This window comes from Durio zibethinus, unplaced genomic scaffold (assembly GCF_047325235.1).
Source record: "Durio zibethinus cultivar Kanyao isolate XHJ-2024 unplaced genomic scaffold, ASM4732523v1 HiC_scaffold_199, whole genome shotgun sequence".
Lineage (NCBI taxonomy): Eukaryota > Viridiplantae > Streptophyta > Magnoliopsida > Malvales > Malvaceae > Durio > Durio zibethinus.
The window spans coordinates 1,819-22,922 of NW_028322822.1; the positions used below are offsets into that span (position 1 = coordinate 1,819).

Sequence of the window (21,104 nt, forward strand, 5' to 3'; positions counted from 1 at the left end):
ATAATGTCCTGAAGTTCTTTGTAACGTTGTAAGGTTTGCTTAACCCTTTGCGCAGTTTCATAATGTTCCTTTCCAACGATTCGAGGTTGGAGCATAGTTGACGTTGAGTCTAAAGGATCTACCGCTGGATAGATACCTTTGGCAGCTAATCCTCTTGATAGTACGGTAGTAGCATCTAAATGCGCAAATGTTGTGGCAGGGGCAGGGTCGGTCAAATCATCCGCGGGTACATAAACTGCTTGAATAGAAGTTATGGATCCCTCCTTGGTAGAAGTAATTCTTTCTTGTAAAGAACCCATTTCGGTACTAAGGGTGGGTTGATAACCCACAGCGGAAGGCATTCTACCCAATAAGGCAGATACTTCGGATCCCGCTTGGACAAAACGGAAGATATTGTCTATAAATAGAAGTACGTTTTGTTTATTAACATCTCGGAAATATTCCGCCATAGTTAGGGCAGTCAACCCAACTCTCATACGAGCTCCTGGCGGTTCATTCATCTGACCGTAGACTAAAGCCACTTTTGATTCCGCAAGATTTTGTTCATTAATTACTCCAGATTCTTTCATTTCCATGTAAAGATCATTTCCTTCACGAGTACGTTCACCTACTCCGCCAAATACGGATACACCCCCATGAGCTTTGGCAATGTTGTTGATCAATTCCATAATGAGTACTGTTTTACCTACCCCAGCTCCCCCAAATAGTCCGATTTTTCCTCCACGACGATAAGGAGCTAAAAGATCGACTACTTTAATTCCTGTTTCAAAAATAGATAATTTTGTATCTAATTGTATGAAAGCGGGCGCAGGTTTATGAATAGGGGATGTTGTGCGAGTATCTACAGGACCTAAATTATCAACGGGCTCCCCAAGCACGTTAAAAATTCGTCCTAGGGTCGCTCCGCCGACTGGAACACTTAGAGGAGCTCCCGTGTTAATCACTTCCATTCCTCTCATTAGACCATCTGTAGCGCTCATAGCTACAGCTCTAACTCGATTGTTTCCTAATAATTGCTGTACCTCACAAGTTACATTAATTTGTTGACCGATGGTATCTCGACCCTTAACTACCAAAGCGTTGTAAATATTAGGCATCTTGCCCGGGGGAAAGGCTACATCCAGTACTGGACCGATGATTTGAGAAATACGTCCCAGATTTTCTTTTTCAAGCGTGGAAACTCCAGGAACAGAAGTAGTAGGATTTATTCTCATAATAAAATAAAGTGAAATATGTCAATTTTTTTTTTCGAAAATTTTCTAATAAAAAAAATCTTCGACAGCAAGTTGATCGGTTAATTCAATAAGAAATGGGGATTAGCACTCGATTTCGTTGGTACCATCCAATTGAATGCAATTCAATTGGATTGTTTCCTTATTCAATGAAGGAATTTTTAAGTTCAACCAACCTATTTGCAAAATATCAAGTGGATAAATAAATAACAATTTTGAGAGAGTCTTTCATTTGTCTATCATTGTCTTTCATTTGTCTATCATTATAGGCAATACCATCCATATTATCTATGGAATTCGAACCCGAACTCTATTTACGATTCCTTATTTCTATCTCATTAGCCCTTATTTCATTTCGTATTTTATTTTAGCATATCGATTTTTTTTTACGTCCAACCTATCCCCCCTTTTTCCATCTATATTCCTTTTTTTTCATTTCATAAACGAATTACGCATATTTTCACATCTAGGATTTACATATACAACATATATTACTGTCAAGAGTGAATTTCTTATTCTTTCTTATTTCTTATTATTGAATTTATATTATTTCTTATTTTATATTATTTCTTATTATCTTATTATCTTATTATTGATTATTATTGACTATTGACTTATTATTGAATTTATATTATTATAGTATTATCTTATTATTGACTATTGACTTATTATTGAATTTATATATTTTATATTTAATTTATATATTTTATATATATATTTTATATTTATAATTCTAATTATAATTATATATTTATAATATTTCTATTTCATTTATTTCATTTTCATTTCGATTCAAAAAAAAAGTAAGGAATTCTAAACTTGAAAAACACGGATTGGGTTGCGCCATACATATGAAAGAATATAGAATATGAAAGAATATAGAATAATGATGTATTTGGCGAATCAAATACCATGGTCTAATAAGGAACCTTTCGGATTAGTTGATAATTTTTTGAAAGATTTCTTCGAAAAGGTTTCATTAACTCCTAATTTATGCCGAGCAGACCTTGTTGTTGCGAAAATTTTCAATTCATGAGTTGTAGGGAGGGGCTTATGTCACCACAAACAGAGACTAAAGCAAGTGTTGGATTCAAAGCTGGTGTTAAAGAGTATAAATTGACTTATTATACTCCTGAATATGAAGTCAAAGATACTGATATCTTGGCAGCCTTCCGAGTAACTCCTCAACCCGGAGTTCCGCCCGAGGAAGCAGGGGCAGCAGTAGCTGCTGAATCTTCTACTGGTACATGGACAACCGTGTGGACCGATGGGCTTACCAGCCTTGATCGTTACAAAGGGCGATGCTACCACATTGAGCCCGTTGCTGGAGAAGAAAATCAATATATATGTTATGTAGCTTACCCCTTAGACCTTTTTGAAGAAGGTTCTGTTACTAACATGTTTACTTCCATTGTGGGTAATGTATTTGGGTTCAAAGCCCTGCGCGCTCTACGTCTAGAGGATCTGCGAATCCCTCCTTCTTATACTAAAACTTTCCAAGGCCCGCCTCATGGCATCCAGGTTGAAAGAGATAAATTGAACAAGTACGGTCGCCCCCTATTAGGATGTACTATTAAACCTAAATTGGGGTTATCCGCTAAGAACTACGGTAGAGCAGTTTATGAATGTCTACGTGGTGGACTTGATTTTACCAAAGATGATGAGAATGTGAACTCCCAACCATTTATGCGTTGGAGAGACCGTTTCTTATTTTGTGCCGAAGCAATTTTTAAAGCACAGGCTGAAACAGGTGAAATCAAAGGGCATTACTTGAATGCTACTGCGGGTACATGTGAAGAAATGATTAAAAGGGCCATATTTGCCAGAGAATTGGGAGCTCCCATCGTAATGCATGACTACTTAACAGGTGGGTTCACTGCAAATACTAGCTTGGCTCATTATTGCCGAGATAATGGTCTACTTCTTCACATCCATCGCGCAATGCACGCAGTTATTGATAGACAGAAGAATCATGGTATGCACTTTCGTGTACTAGCTAAAGCTTTACGTCTGTCTGGTGGAGATCATATTCACGCTGGTACAGTAGTAGGTAAACTTGAAGGAGAAAGGGACATAACTTTGGGCTTTGTTGATTTACTACGTGATGATTTTATTGAAAAAGATCGAAGCCGTGGTATTTATTTCACTCAAGATTGGGTTTCTATACCAGGTGTTCTGCCCGTAGCTTCGGGGGGTATTCACGTTTGGCATATGCCTGCTTTGACCGAGATCTTTGGAGATGATTCCGTACTACAATTCGGTGGAGGAACTTTAGGACACCCTTGGGGAAATGCACCGGGTGCCGTAGCTAATCGAGTAGCTTTAGAAGCATGTGTAAAAGCTCGTAATGAGGGACGTGACCTTGCCCGCCAGGGTAATGAAATTATCCGCGAGGCTGGCAAATGGAGTATGGAACTAGCTGCTGCTTGTGAAGTATGGAAGGAGATCAAATATTGAATTCGAAGCAATGGATACTTTAGATAAATAAAATTTGAATTCGAAGCAATGGATACTTTGTAATCCAGTAATTACTGTTGGTTTGTTGAATTGCAATTAAACTCGGCCCAATCTTTTACTAAAAGGATTGAGCCGATCCTAAAGATTGGTGTATTCTTTTCTATCCTATTCGTTCCGTGTTGGAATAGAAACTTATTGTATTAGTAGACGAGATTTTATTGTATTAGTAGACGATATTTTACGAAAAAGGTTCTTGATAGGAGAAAAATTTCTTTTTTCAATTTTTTCAGTGCGAATTTTACACAACATAGGGAAATCGCTATTTCTAATTGAAAATTTATATTTATAATTGAAAAGAAAAAAGTAAAGTATCATATATCATATATAATGAACTGATACTCCAGGTTCTCACAAACGAGAATCCTTTACTTCAATATTCACTCATTATTAGTTTAATGATTGTATCCATTATGCGTATTCCGATAGGAAATAAATGATTTTTTTTTTTTCATCAAATGACTATTCATCTATTATACTTTACATCTAAATAGAGGCAAGAAAACTCTATGGAAAAATTATGGTTCAATTTTATCTTGTCTAAGGGGGAATTAGAATACAGATGTGGGCTAAGTAAATCAATGGATAGCCTTGGTCCTATTGAAAATACTAGTGTAAACGAAGACCCGGTTAGAAATGATATGGATAAAAACATTCATGGTTGTAGTGACAGCTCTAGTTATTACAGTAAGGTTGATCATTTAGTTGGCGTCAAAGACATTCGGAATTTCATTTCTGATGACACCCGAATTAGGGTTTTAATTAGGGATAGTAATCAGGATAATGATAGTAATCAGGATAATTATTCTCTATATTTTAATAGTGAAAATCAAATTTTTGAGATTGACAATGACGATCCCCACTATGATTTTAACTTGTATGATACTAACTATAGTTGGAATAATCACATTAAGAGTTGTATTAACTCTTATCTTCGTTCTCAAACCTGTATTGATAGTTCCATTTTAAGTGGTAGTGACAATTACAATGATAGTTATATTTATAATTGCATTTGTGGTTACATTTGTGTTGAAGGTGGAAATAGTAGTGAAGACAATGGTTTAACTCTAAAAGAAAGTTGCGCAAATGGTAATGATTTAACTCTAAAAGAAAGTTGCGCAAATGGTAATGATTTAACTCTAAAAGAAAGTTGCGCAAATGGTAATGATTTAACTCTAAAAGAAAGTTGCGCAAATGGTAATGATTTAACTCTAAAAGAAAGTTGCGCAAATGGTAATGATTTAACTCTAAAAGAAAGTTGCGCAAATGGTAATGATTTAACTCTAAAAGAAAGTTGCGCAAATGGTAATGATTTAGAAAGGCCTAAAGATTTCAAGCATTTGTGGGTTCTATGCGAAAATGAAGATTGTTATGGATTAAATTATAAGAAATTTCTTAAGCCAAAAATGAATATTTGTGAATACTGTGGATATCATTTGAAAATGAGTAGTTCAGATAGAATCGAACTTTCGATTGATCCAGGTACTTGGGATCCTATGGATGAAGACATGATCTCTCTGGATCCCATTGAATTTCAGTATGACGAAGATGGTATTGATTATGATCCATTTCAGTCTGACGAAGATGGTATTGATTATGATCCATTTCAGTCTGACGAAGATGGTTCTGACGAAGCTGACGAAGATGGTTCTGACGAAGCTGACGAAGATGGTTCTGACGAAGCTGACGAAGATGGTTCTGACGAAGCTGACGAAGATGGTTCTGACGAAGCTGACGAAGATGGTTCTGACGAAGCTGACGAAGATGGTTCTGACGAAGATGGTATTGATTATGATCCATTTCAGTCTGACCAAGAAGAGCCTTATATGGATGGTATTGATTCTGATCCATTTCAGTATGACGAAGATAAAGTTCAGTATGACGAAGATAAAGTTCAGTATGACAAAGATAAAGTTCAGTTTGACAAAGATAAAGTTCAGTATGACAAAGATAAAGTTCAGTTTAACAAAGATAAAGATGGTATTAATTATGATCCATTTCAGTTTAACAAAGATAAAGATGGTCTTGATTCTGATCCATTTCAGTATGACGAAGATAAAGTTCAGTATGACAAAGATAAAGTTCAGTTTGACAAAGATAAAGTTCAGTTTGACAAAGATAAAGTTCAGTTTGACAAAGATAAAGATAAAGATGGTATTGATTATGATCCATTTCAGTTTGACAAAGATAAAGATGGTATTGATTCTGATCCATTTCAGTATGACGAAGATGGTATTGATTCTTATCCGTTTGAGTATGACGAAGATGGTATTGATTCTGATCCGTTTGAGTATGACGAAGAGCCCTATAAAGATCGTCTTGATTCTTATCAAAGAGAGACAGGATTAACTGAGGCTATTCAAACAGGTACGGGTCAACTAAACGGTATTCCTATAGCAATCGGGGTTATGGATTTTCAGTTTATGGGGGGTAGTATGGGATCCGCAGTAGGCGAGAAAATCACCCGTTTGATCGAATATGCTACCAATAATTTTTTGCCTCTTATTCTAGTGTGTGCTTCCGGAGGAGCACGCATGCAAGAAGGAAGTTTGAGCTTGATGCAAATGGCTAAAATATCTTCTGCTTTATATGATTATCAATCAAATAAAAAGTTATTTTATGTATCAATTCTTACATCTCCTACTACTGGTGGAGTGACCGCGAGTTTTGGTATGTTGGGGGATATCATTATTGCTGAACCCAATGCCTATATTGCATTTGCGGGTAAAAGAGTAATTGAGCAAACATTGAATATAACAGTACCTGAAGGTTCACAGGAGGCTGAATATTTATTCCATAAGGGTTTATTCGATCCAATCGTACCACGTAATCCTTTAAAGGGTGTTCTGAGTGAGTTATTTCAGTTCCACGGTTTTTTTCCTTTGAATCAAAATTCAATCAAGTAGAGTCTTAAGTTAAATTATTTTCTTTGTAGTGAAAAGGCAGTTAGTTAGTTTATCAGAATCAAAGTCAAAGCCCGCATAATGGGCTTTGACTTTGTGACATAAAATGGAATTGTCGAAAAACGAATTTTATCTTGCTCTATTGCGTATGTTTATATAATTCAAATATAGAAAAAATATAAATATAGAGTTTTGCATCTTTCTATATCTCCCGAGAATTCTATTTTTACTAAAAATCCCTGTTCTTGGATCGGATTCTAACGAATCGAATCTTTCGACAATTTGTAATAAACTCTTTCTCAATTTGTAATAAACTCTTTCTTTATTAAATTCAAATTAGAAATTAAAATTAGAAGACAAGAACAATAGAATAATAATAATAAGAAAAGTAGGAATAAAGTAAGATAATAAAGAAAGTGGATTATCTTATCATACACCTATTTTATTTCATTTAGAAAGATGGGCAAGTCCCTTTATTTAATTCTACATTCCTTGCACTTATTAGATAAGATATATATATTAGATATATATACTCGCTTAGATATACTTAGTATTTAGATATACTTAGTATTTAGATATACTTAGTATAATATTTAGATATACTTAGTATTTAGATATACTTAGTATAATATTTAGATATACTTAGTATTTCGATATACTTAGTATAATATTTAGATATACTTAGTATAATATACGAATTATAATATAATTATTATAAGATATATTTATAACTAACTTTATAACTAACAATATAACAATAACAGGTACGAATATTAAATTGAGGTACCCATTTTATGACAATTCCCTCTATTTTTGTGCCTTTAGTAGGCCTAGTATTTCCGGCAATTGCAATGGCTTCTTTATCTTTGTATGTTCAAAAAACTAAGATTTTTTAGATTCGATGGGGCCAAGGCCAAGACCAAATCTTATCTATTTTTTTTTTCACGACTTAGATGCCACGGATATCTATTTAGTAGAATATTGTATAACATCCATCCGGCTTCCCCGAACATAAATGAAAAAGCTCCTCTTATGCATACGTAAACATGATATAGGGGTAAATGAATTATAGCAAGTGGATCGGTACCGGACGAATGTATGAAATTAAAGTCTATATATCTAGTAGATCTGTATAGGGGATCATATAAAGGGGATGATTTTAGATCTAAGCAATTTGATGAATTACTTCTAAAAGTTCATATCAAAATAGCACTAGTTGATGAGAGTTACTTCGGAAACAAAAAAAGTAAAGTCAAATTTTTTTGCTTATTTTCTCAATTCCAATAAAATGCAACTGGATCTAGTATGTATGAGTTGGCGATCAGAATCTATATGGATAGAATTTATAGTGGGGTCTCGAAAAACAAGCAATTTCTGCTGGGCCTTTATTCTTTTTTTTGGTTCATTAGGGTTTTTATTAGTTGGAACTTCTAGTTATCTTGGTAGGAATTTGATATCTTTATTTCCGTCTCAGCAAATAGTTTTTTTTCCACAAGGAATCGTGATGTCTTTCTATGGGATCGCGGGTCTCTTTATTAGTTCCTATTTGTGGTGCACGATTTTTTGGAATGTAGGTAGTGGTTATGATCGATTCGATAGAAAAGAGGGAATAGTATGTATTTTTCGTTGGGGTTTTCCTGGAAAAAATCGTCGCATCTTTCTACGATTCCTTATGAAAGATATTCAGTCCATCAGAATAGAAGTTAAAGAGGGTATTTATGCTCGGCGTGTCCTTTATATGGAAATCAGAGGCCAGGGGGCCGTTCCCTTGACTCGTACTGATGAGAATTTGACTCCACGAGAAATTGAGCAAAAAGCTGCTGAATTGGCCTATTTTTTGCGTGTACCGATTGAAGTCTTTTGAAATGAATTGCAGAATAAATGCTTTCTCGGCAGGAGGAAAAAACTCAAGACAAGAAGCCTCTTTTTTCTATAGCAGAACTAAACTGAAGTTTCTTAAGAATGCCCACTCGAACCAAAGAAGACGTATACGGAAGAGTCATAACATAAAACAAAACTGTTTTTTTTTTTTTGTCCACAAAAATTGTTTTTTATGCGTCTGTAAATGTAAAACCACTCAACTTAATTCAGTAACAAAACAAGCAAGAAATCGAAATAATGGATTCATCTCATATATCAAAGTATTTCGAAATATTTAACTTTTTATTTTCAATATTTGGAGTTGATACGTTAGATACAGATAGATTATATCTTGTAAATTTTCTCTACTTTCCTTTTGTCAATCAGCCCCTCCCCTTTTATCCTTTCTTTTGTGCTCCTTAAGAACTAAACAAGTAGATTTCTTTCTTATAACATAATGATAAATGTAATGATAACTTTTCTGTCTTTTTTTGTCACTCATTTTTGATCATCATAATATTTTTCATAATTTTTTTTTTTTCAATTATTCCCGGACTCTAGACTATATACAGTCTAGATAACCCGCGAAAATTTTTCGACATATTTGATTGATATCTTGATATAGACAGGGAGCTCCTTCGTCTCAAAATCTGAATAGAATAATCTTTATTATTTGAAGCGGTTCTTTCGGGCAGTTATCGAAAGAGGGCAATTGCTTCGAATTTGATCAATTGAGATATCTGGAAACAATAATATATATATATATTTCATTCGAACATTCGAATTCAAAGTGGATTCTTATTTTCTATTTCTGTACTCTTTTTAGATTCAAGGACTAAGCACTGAATCAAAAAAAAAAAAAACAGAGAATAGATTCATGGGCCCCTACCTTATAATTTATCTTATAATTTATAATATAATGAAAGTCATGCTTGATAGAAAGATTAGATCACATAAAGTCAACGAATGAGGTGGGTTCATTAACAATTCACAGATGAAAAAATGGCAAAAAAGAAAGCATTCACTCCCCTTCTATATTTTGCATCTATAGTATTTTTGCCCTGGTGGATCTCTCTCTCATTTAATAAAAGTCTGAAATCTTGGATTACTAATTGGTGGAATACTAGGCAATCCGAAACTTTTTTGAATGATATTCAAGAAAAAAGTATTCTAGAACAATTCATAGAAGTAGAGGAACTCCTCCTGTTGGACGAAATGATAAAAGAATACCCGGAAACACATCTACAAAAACTTCGTATAGGAATCCACAAAGAAACGATCCAATTGATCAAGATGCACAATGAGGATCGTATCCATACGATTTTGCACTTCTCGACAAATCTAATCTGTTTCGTTATTCTAAGTGGTTATTCTATTTTGGGTAATGAAGAACTTGTTATTCTTAACTCTTGGGTTCAAGAATTCCTATATAATTTAAGCGACACAATAAAAGCTTTTTCTATTCTTTTATTAACTGAGTTCTGTGTCGGATTCCATTCGCACCACGGTTGGGAACTAATGATTGGCTATATCTACAAAGATTTTGGATTTGCTCATAATGATCAAATTATATCTGTTCTTGCTTGTACCCTTCCAGTCATTCTAGATACAATTTTTAAATATTCGATCTTTCGTTATTTAAATCATGTATCGCCGTCACTTGTAGTTATTTATCATTCACTGACTGACTGAAAAATGATTCACGGATTCAATTAGAATCTTTCTTACTTTGTATATAAGCAAAGAATGCAAAGTCGTACCTTACTTTACTCTTTCTACCCATCAGGGGAATACAATTCCTCCTCTATTTCAGTAAATTTTTTTTTTTTTCAGTAAAAGTAAATAGCAGAATCGTGGATAGGGAACTATACTAGTGACCTACCTAATTTTATTGTAGAAATTTTCGGGATCAATGATTGTACCATGCAAACTAGAAATACTTTTTCTTGGATAAAGGAGGAGATTACTCGATCCATTTCCGTATCGCTCATGATCTATATAATAACCGGGGCATCCATTTCAAATGCATATCCCATTTTTGCGCAGCAGGGGTATGAAAATCCACGAGAAGCAACTGGGCGTATTGTATGTGCCAATTGCCATTTAGCTAATAAACCCGTGGATATTGAGGTTCCACAAGCGGTACTTCCTGATACTGTATTTGAAGCGGTTGTTAGAATTCCTTATGATATGCAACTGAAACAAGTTCTTGCTAATGGTAAGAAAGGGGCTTTGAATGTGGGTGCTGTTCTTATTTTACCGGAGGGGTTTGAGTTAGCCCCACCTGATCGTATTTCGCCCGAGATGAAAGAAAAGATAGGCAATCTGTCTTTTCAGAACTACCGCCCCACTCAGAAAAATATTCTTGTGATAGGTCCTGTTCCTGGTCAAAAATATAGTGAAATCACCTTTCCTATTCTTTCCCCAGACCCTGCTAGTAATAAGGATGTTCATTTCTTAAAATATCCCATATACGTAGGCGGAAATAGGGGAAGGGGTCAGATTTATCCCGACGGGAACAAAAGTAACAATACAATTTATAATGCTACGGCAACAGGTATAGTAAGCAAAATCATACGAAAAGAAAAAGGGGGGTACGAAATAACCATAACGGATGCATTGGATGGACATCAAGTGGTTGATATTATCCCCCCAGGACCAGAACTTCTTGTTTCAGAGGGTGAATCTATCAAACTTGATCAACCATTAACAAGTAATCCTAATGTGGGTGGATTTGGTCAGGGGGATGCAGAAATAGTACTTCAAGATCCACTACGTGTCCAAGGCCTTTTGTTCTTCTTGGCATCTATTGTTTTTGCACAAATCTTTTTGGTTCTTAAAAAGAAACAATTTGAAAAGGTTCAAGTGTCCGAAATGAATTTCTAGATCCGTGGATTTATCAACATCAAATTTGTAAAAAAGAACAAATTCTTCCTGGCAATTAGGTTAGGTATGATGAAAAAAGTATGAAAAGTCTTTTGCTTGTTTATATTCTTTCTCTAGGAATTACTTTTACCGCATTCAAAATCTGTATATTGTGAAGAAGACTATTTGTCTTTACCCCTTCTTTTCTTTTTTCAATCTAAATGGGAGGGGTGTAATTATATCCCTATTGTCAGATTGAAATGTCACAGAATGGGTTTTGTTTTCTAAATTCAATTTGATTAGATACTAAACATAAGATAAGTAAGCGGAGAATAGAAAGGAAGGATAAATGAGGGGAACAAATAATTACAGGGAGTATTCTTCGTCTTCCTAGCCTTCGGCACAAGAAAAGGATGTGTAAAATTCCTTTTCTTGTGTCGAAATAATAACAATTCCGGATCCCATTCGTCAAAGATTTCTATTCTTAGTTTATATTTTTCCAGATTTTTCAGAACCCTTTATTTTTTTAGATTTACTTATAATAGATAATAGATTATAATAGATAATAGAATAAGTAATAAAGTAATCGAATAAGTAATAAGGATAATATAATAAGTATAAAATAAGTATAAATAAGTATAAAATAAGTATAAGTATAAATAAGTATAATATAATATAATAAGTAATGGACAACCAAAAAAAAGAGAAGGAATCCTTTTTTTTATAAATATAAAATAGAAGCAAGGCGATGAACTTATAAAAAAATTTCAAACTTTGATGAAATACTAAAATAAATAGAGTAAGGTTAGACTAGTCTAGAAAGGGTTTGCTTGATATCTGGTCGACAGAAAAAAAAAAGAAATATTAAAATTAAATATTAAAATATTAAAATTAAATATTAAAAAAAATTAAATATTAAAATTAAATATATATTGTGATTGTGTCATCCAGGAAAAGGAAATTGAGTGATTCCTTTTTTTCTTCTAACCTTGAAAGTATCGATAGATACTATCGAAGAACAGATGCTATGAATCAATTAATCGAGTTCATTTTTCAAAAACATCATCGGAAAAAGTGATCTATTTGTTGTCATTTATATTTATACGAACAAAATATTATGATCATTAAGAATTCAACGGGACCCCTCCTCGCGAATCAGACAAAGAAAGAGGAGGCGGGCCCCGTTGAGTTCTTACACTTTCATGCCTATAACTTAGTTCATCCCATTATTACATATTACAGGGACGAACCCAATCCAGAATATGAACCATAAAAGAAAATACCTATTAAACCGATCACAGGAATACCAGTTACCGTACCTATTATCCAAAGAGGAATCCTTCCAGTAGTATCGGCCATTTATCCCGCTTCCCTCCACATTTCATCAAGTGGTCATGCTAAAGACATAAACAGTCATAGATAATTATGAGATGCAATCCTTCCGAATGGGATAAGAGAATTCCTACTATTATTTAGTATTCTACTACTCTTTTTTTCTTAATTGAAGAAATAATTGGAAAATAAAACAGCAAGTACAAAAATGAGTAATAACCCCCAGTAGAGACTGGTACGATTCAATTCAACATTTTGTTCGTTCGGGTTTGATTGTGTCATAGCTCTATAATTAATTCGGATTAGGTTTATCGTTGGATGAACTGCATTGCTGATATTGACCCCAAAAAAGAAACGGTAGGTACAGCTAGTCCGTGAACAGCCAACCATCGCACTGTAAAAATTGGATAGGTTCGATCTATGGTCATTGGGTCCTCCTAAAAAGATCTACTAAATTCATCGAGTTGTTCCAAAGAATCAAAACGGCCGGTTATTAATGGAATTCCTTGTCGGCTCTCTGTAAAATACTCGTTTGGACGAGGGCTTCCAAACACATCATAAGCTAAACCTGTGCTGACGAATAACCAACCCGCAATGAATAGGGAAGGTATAGTAATACTATGAATGATCCAGTATCGAATACTGGTAATAATATCAGCAAAAGAACGTTCTCCTGTGCTTCCAGACATGCTGAGCTCCGCATATTCTTGTAGGGGATCGATTCCGTAAAAGATGAGATCAGTAAACGGAAATTCACTGAAATTCAATCTTTGTGAGATCGTCAATATTGTACCAAAGGTATTTTTAGAGTATACCGAATCAGTATAGCTATCCTTCTTCTGACACAGCAACGCAATTTCAAACAGTATATCGACATGAAGTGCTAGATAATTTCTTTCTTCTTCTTGCTTGTCGATGTATAACCACGTATCATGCGATAGAAAATTCCTCAAATTCCTGGAATATAATATAGGGGATTCTATTATTGGTTTGGGGCTAGAAACGGAAGATCAGGTAACCCGTGAATCCAACAAGTTTATAATAATTCATGAAGGAAATTATCATATTTCCGCAAGTCAATTAGATGCGAAATCTAAAAATTGACTTTTTTTCGTAATTGCATAAGAGGTTTTGTTTTTTGTTGTAAGCCCTCCTTTTTTTATTTTAAGGAATTGCTTAGTCGTCTAGTAACAAGTAAGAGTAGTCGATAGTATTAGATATAGATAAAAAAAAGAGCAAGGAATAAAAAAAAAATTCTACTAATCAATATTTGTGAGGCGGCCTTTCTTGTATTCTTGTATTAGATCCAAAGGTTTTTTCTTGACCTAACTACAAAGATGATGAATCTATTTCTTTTTCTTTTCTACTCTTGTCCTGCCGCTCTATTTTTGTGAATACCGTTTAGAATGATTGATGAATCAAAAAATTTCAATTGAACTTATTCTTTCAATTGGTATTTTTGCTTATCCCCGTCTCTTTTAAAAATTGAAACTTAGGTAAGTGCTTTATAAACATATGTATAAAAAGAACATATTTCATTTAGCTCCTTCATGCCTACTCTAACTAGTTATTTCGGTTTTTTACTAGCGGCTTTAACTATAACCTCAGCTCTATTTATTGGTCTGAGTAAGATACGACTTATTTGAAAATTAATTGAATGAACGAACAATTAATAAAAACAAAGTTTTCTGTCCTATTCCATATATTCTATAGTTCCTTACCGTGTTAATTATCAATTATTAGTTATTGATATTCATGGGCAATAGAGATTAATATTTAGGGATAGATATTACCTTTCTTTTTCTCCTTTCAAATAAATTGAAATGATTGAAGTTTTTCTATTTGGAATCGTCTTAGGTCTAATTCCTATTACTTTGGCTGGATTATTCGTAACCGCATATTTACAATACATACGTGGTGATCAGTTGGACCTTTGATTAATTAACATCTCTTTTTTTGACTGACCCCTTTAATTTTAATTTAATTAATTTAATTCAAGGAGGTCAAATTCGAATTGCTGTTCAATTTTTTTTTTTTTTTTTTTTTTTCAGTTCGGTGTAATTTTCGACTTAACAAGAGCGGAATCACGCTCTGTAGGATTTGAACCTACGACATTGGGTTTTGGAGACCCACGTTCTACCGAACTGAACTAAGAGCGCTTTCTTATCATAATAAATAAGACTGTAAAAAAGAGGATTCTTTTATTTTATAACCCCAATACATCGTGCACACCTATACTATCATATATCATATATAATATGAGAAAATGATAGATTATGTATGCTTAATTTTAATCAATCTAAAACTAAAATGGCTCCCTCCTTACTGCTCAAAGGAGAAGTAATAGGTAGGGATGACAGGATTTGAACCCGTGACATTTTGTACCCAAAACAAACGCGCTACCAAGCTGCGCTACATCCCTTTCAATTGGCCTACGATGTTATTGTAGAGAATCCCTGTCTTGTTTTCCACACCCTTATTTCATCTATTGATATACAAAAATTATCTTTCCATTTCCTCTTTTTGGTCTCATATCATATAACAACCATATAATGAATAATAAATGAATCTTTTTGGCGGGAATTCTCAGGCAGAAAGGGACCTATTTTGCTGTTTTAAGAAAAGGAAAATCTTATCTATCGAATCATTGTACATTTAAATTTTAATTTTGAATTAGGAATTCCGGGTACAAATATACAAATACAAGTGGTCTTTAACCACACATACATGTGATTATATATGTATTACCATAATGTATGTAATACGATAAAGAAGGAGGATTTTAAATGCGAGATCTAAAAACATATCTTTCCGTAGCACCGGTACTAAGTACTCTCTGGTTCGGTTCTTTAGCGGGTTTATTGATAGAGATCAATCGTTTCTTCCCGGATGCGTTAACATTCCCTTTTTTTTAATTCTAGTTATTGTCGCGGGACGGGGTGAAAAAGATTAGATCGATATACAATCAAATATCTGTGACTAATCTCTCGCCCCCCCTTGACTTTAGTTGTTTTTAGAATTATAATTATATAAGAAATGAATTCTAATTATATAAGAAATAATTCTATTTAGTTTTTTTAGAATTCTAATTATATAAGAATTATATAAAATAAATAAGGAAGGTAGAACGAAAAAAGTGGATTGAACCTCAACAAAACTTGGGTTCAAGCTCCAATTAAATTACTAGTAGAGCGAAAAGAGAAATGTGGCTGGAACAACAGTATCCTACAAGATACTTAAAGAAAATACCGTACTGTGATTCTAAATCGAGTTAGAAATCATTGTATTACTTATTTACTATTAGTATAATACATATTGATTTACTATATTGATTGCAATTGATTGCAACGAAATCTTTCAGGATTTGGTTTTGAGTTAGCAACTTTTATTTATTTATTTTCATTCCTTTCTTCTTCACTTTTGATCGGAAAATAGAAGAGTTGGGTGAATTAAAAACTCAAAGGGGGTTCATGGCCAAGAGTAAAGATGTCCGAGTAACGATTATTTTGGAATGTACCAGTTGTGTTCGAAACGTCGTTAATAAGGAATCAACGGGCATTTCCAGGTATATTACTCAAAAAAATCGACACAATACGCCTAGTCGATTGGAATTGAAGAAATTCTGTTCCTATTGTTACAAACATACAATTCACGGGGAGATAAAGAAATAAATCGAATCAAGTACTCGTATGTCAACCCTTCCCGAGAATATGAGAAAATAGGACATTAGGTATTTAGGTAACATTAGGTATTTAGTATGAGAAAATAGGACATTAGGTATTCAGGTATAATAATATATATTATATAATATATTAAGTAATATTAAGTATATAATTAGTTAGATATAATATATAACTAATATATAACAAATATTTTATTTATATATTAGTCTATATTTGTATTTCCTTGTCTATTCCACGCTTTCTTTTTAAAGTGAAGTTTTTAGTTTTAAATTATTCGATATGCACGTTAATAAATTTTTAACCTTTTTAACCTGGTATATGATTGTATCAATATTCTTTTATTTTTTTTTATTCTATTTTTTATTTAGTTCTTATTTTTTTAATAATTTTTTTCTTTATTCTCGAGTCAATTATTTATTTTTTTAGTTTACCGTCTTCGAATGATTTTTAGTTTACAGTCTTCGAATGATTAGGAGTTGGATTTTCATTGATTAGGAATTAGATTTTTAATATCACTAACTATTTTTTTTTTTATTTTCTATTCGTGCATAATGATTATTTTAATATTGTTAATTTTAATATTGTTGTTAATTTTAATATTGTTAATATTGTATTATTTATTATATTGTATGATTTATTCATTACTATATTTTTTAGTTATTACTATATTTTGTATTTATTACTATATTTCATTATTTATTTCTTATTTTATTAATTATTTATTATTTTCGTGTCGGTTCTATATATATTTATAAATTATATTTATTTATTATTTATGTATTATCACAGTTATAGATATTTATTTAAATTATATTTATATATTAAATATATTAAAATATTAAATTATATTTATATTTTATATATTAAATATATTAAAATATGAAATTATATTTATATATATTTATAAATTATATTTATTTATTATTTATGTATTATCACAGTTATAGATATTTATTTAAATTATATTTATATATTAAATATATTAAAATATTAAATTATATTTATATTTTATATATTAAATATATTAAAATATGAAATTATATTTATATATTAAATATATTAAAATATGAAATTATATTTATATATTAAATATATTAAAATATGAAATTATATTTATATATTAAATATATTAAAATATGAAATTATATTTATATATTAAATATATTAAAATATGAAATTATATTTAAATAAATATCTATAAATAATATAATAATAAAATAAACTAATAAAATAAACAAATAAATAATAAATAAATAATTAAAATAAACTAATAAAATAAACAAATAAATAAGAAATAAATAATAAATAAATAATACAATAATAAAAAAAACAAAGCAAATCGTATTTATTCTATTAATTCTATAATTTGAATTTGATCCGATCAAAATAGGATTTTAGAAAAGGATAGGATAGGATTATTTTTAGAAATAAGGAATAAAGAAATGATGGATAAATACAAGCGATCTTTTCGTAGGCGTTTGCCCCCGATCCAATCGGGGGATCGAATTGATTATAGAAACATGAGTTTAATTAGTCGATTTATTAGTGAACAAGGAAAAATCTTATCTAGGCGAGTAAATAGATTGACTTTAAAACAACAACGATTAATTACTATTGCTATAAAACAAGCTCGTATTTTATCTTCGTTACCCTTTATTAATAATGAGAAACGATTTGAAAGAAGGGAGTCGACCGCTAGAACTAGAACCAGAAATGAGAAACGATTTGAAAGAAGAGAGTCGACCGCTAGAACTACTGCTCTTAGAACCAGAAATAAATAGGCTTACCCTTCAATTGACTCAAAATTATCAAACGTAGACTGATGCTTTATTCAAAAAATCTGATAATCAAAATTGTCGTGTCGTAAGAAAAAAGAAATAAATAAAAGAATCGAATCGGGTTGGGGAAGAAAAATAAATTTTTTTTTTTTTTATTGAGCGTCTTCGCTCATCTTGTTTTCTTGTTTTGATGACCTTATCAGAATTTTTTTATCATATTAATTTCTACTCTACCTCCCTCGAGTTCATTCTCGAGGGAACCCCATTTCATTTAAAGCATTTCGGTGGATTCCTTCCGATCTCCTTATTTTATAATCTCGTTGGAAATCATATAAAGACAATTCCTATTTGAGATAGCTATTTGTGCAAGTATTTTACGATTAAGAAGCAACTGTTTCTTGTACCGATTTTTTATTAATCTACTATAATTATAGGATACCCCCATTCCTCGAATTCCTGCATTTATTCGAGTGATCCACAAACGACGAAAATATCTTTTTTTCCTATCTCTATCCCGATCAGCCGAAACCAAAGCTCTTACTCTTTGTCTCCGAGCTATATATCCCTCTTTCATTCTGGTCATTGAATAAAAGAAATTTTGATGAATAACTAATTCTTTCTTTCAGTTATTCTTTTCTAGTCTATTAATAACAAAACGGATTCTTCCAATGTATAAAATAAAAATTCCAATGGCTTTTGCTACTATAACCGTCCCGCCCACGATTTTTCCTTTTTTCTAGGCATTTCATTTCGCCTTGAAATAAGAAATTGTATTGATACTAGGTATCAAAAAAAGCATATTAACTAAAATAAAGGAGTAAATAGAAATGGATAAATAAATAGTGGGTTCCATCGTTTCTATGGTTACTTCTTAAACGGTGAGGTCCCCTCTATACACCGGAGCTCATTCCTTCATTTAACATTTAATTGGTAACTTGTACAGTTCACACTCTTCGGCTCTACTCATAAATTTTTCAGTAATAGATCTTTCACAACGAGATCTATCTTATACAGTAACGGTATGTAATTAGGAGGATTAATTGGGTAGCTGACCCTGTTAGTCCGTTCTTTGCAAGAGTCGAAGCATAATCTTTTTGCTTTTTAAATAGGATTTTCCCCGCTTAATGGATAAGCATTTGCTACCAATGGGGAATTTTTAAAAAATTCCAAGATTGGATTTGCGCCAATGGAAACCATAAATTTCATACACAATAGAAGGATATGGTAGATCTATCTTTTTTAGATAGTGAACGGAAGAACCCCATTCTATTCACTGGTACTGATCGTTGATACTGAAAAATTGTTTCCTTTTTCTCAGCCCATGATCTGAACAAGTCGCACATACACCCTAGTACATCTTCCTCGGCGCTGAGGACATCCCCGAAGAGCAGGGGCTTTCGTGACATTTCTAATTGGCTGTCTTGCATTTCTAATAAGTTGTTTAATAGTTGGCATGCTGAATCATATACAATCATATACATAATAGACTGGTTTAGATCGATCCTAACCAGATGATTATGAATTACTTCTTTTTCTCTTTAATAGATTAATAAAATATTAATCTATTAAAGAGAAAAAGAAGGAAAGGAATAAGAGGGATTAAATCAATCTAAATCAAAATTAAATGGTGTTCCATTGTCGTCAAATGGTGGTCTTCCATTGCCATTGTCGTCAAATGGTGGTCTTCCATTGCCATTGTCGTCAAATGGTGGTCTTCCATTGCCATTGTCGTCAAATGGTGGTCTTCCATTGCCATTGTCGTCAAATGGTGGTCTTCCATTGCCATTGTCGTCAAATGGTGGTCTTCCATTGCCATTGTCGTCAAATGGTGGTCTTCCATTGCCATTGTCGTCAAATGGTGGTCTTCCATTGCCATTGTCGTCAAATGGTGGTCTTCCATTGCCATTGTCGTTAACTAGTCTCCATTTTTTATTCACTATAGGTTTGTTATTCACTATAGGTTTGTTATTCACTATAGGTTTGTTATTCACTATAGGTTTTTCATTCACTATAGGTTTTTCATTCACTATAGGTTTTTCATTCACTATAGGTTTTTCATTCACTATAGGTTTGTTATTCACTATAGGTTTTTCATTCACTATAGGTTTTTCATTCACTATAGGTTTTTCATTCACTATAGGTTTTTCATTCACTATAGGTCTCGATTCTGTACGCACTATATGATCCACAATTCCATGATCTTTGGCTTCTTTTGCTGACATAAAATTATCTCTTTCCATGTCTTTGTTTATAACCCATCGGGGCTGGCCCGTTCTTTGTACATAAGCCTCTATGATGTCTTCTTGCATTTTCATTACTTCGTCTGTTTCCATGACCCAGTCTTTGAAGCCATCATCCTTAAGCATACTAATAGGTTGATGGATCATTACCCTGATGATATAACATACTTCTAACTCACATAATGAGGCGAGAAGAATAGCTATAGAATTGAACAACCGTACAGGCATTTTTTGCGCATTGCATACGGCTTTACAATTGCATACGGCTTTACAATGGAATTCTCTTTTTTCTTTCATCGAAAAAAAGAGAAAATATAGAGTCTATTAGACCCAGATTAATAAATAATCCAATTACCATCCTTCTTTTTCTTTTTTTTTCGGAAAAGTTTAAAAATACTATGATGGCTCCGTTGCTTTATATATTTATTTCGTCTGTGATTCAGCAATCCCAAAGTTTCTTTTTTTTTTTGAAAAAAAAAAAAGAAAGAAAAAAAATAGTCTTTTTTTTTTTCGTACTCTTTCATAACATAAATATTGTTAATAGCCTCTGGTAGGAAAAGAAAAAAAGTTTGTGACGCCTGAGATGGGCCCACGATAGCTAAGATCAAATTGGAAATGCCCCTTCTCTCATACTACTCTTTCGATACATAATCTAATATTTTTTTTTGAAAAAAAAAAAAAGAAATAAAAAAAAAAT

At 32.4% G+C, this 21,104-nt stretch overlaps 2 non-coding genes across 2 annotated transcripts; both read right to left on the bottom strand.

Moving 5' to 3' along the window:
* Positions 1-14,791: 14,791 nt before the first annotated feature.
* TRNAW-CCA (transfer RNA tryptophan (anticodon CCA)) lies at positions 14,792-14,865 on the bottom strand. The gene has a single exon. It is a non-coding gene; the product is annotated as a tRNA-Trp (tRNA).
* A 189-nt stretch (positions 14,866-15,054) lies between these two features.
* Positions 15,055-15,128, bottom strand: TRNAP-UGG (transfer RNA proline (anticodon UGG)). Its single transcript has one exon. It is a non-coding gene; the product is annotated as a tRNA-Pro (tRNA).
* Between the last annotated feature and the right edge of the window lie 5,976 nt (positions 15,129-21,104).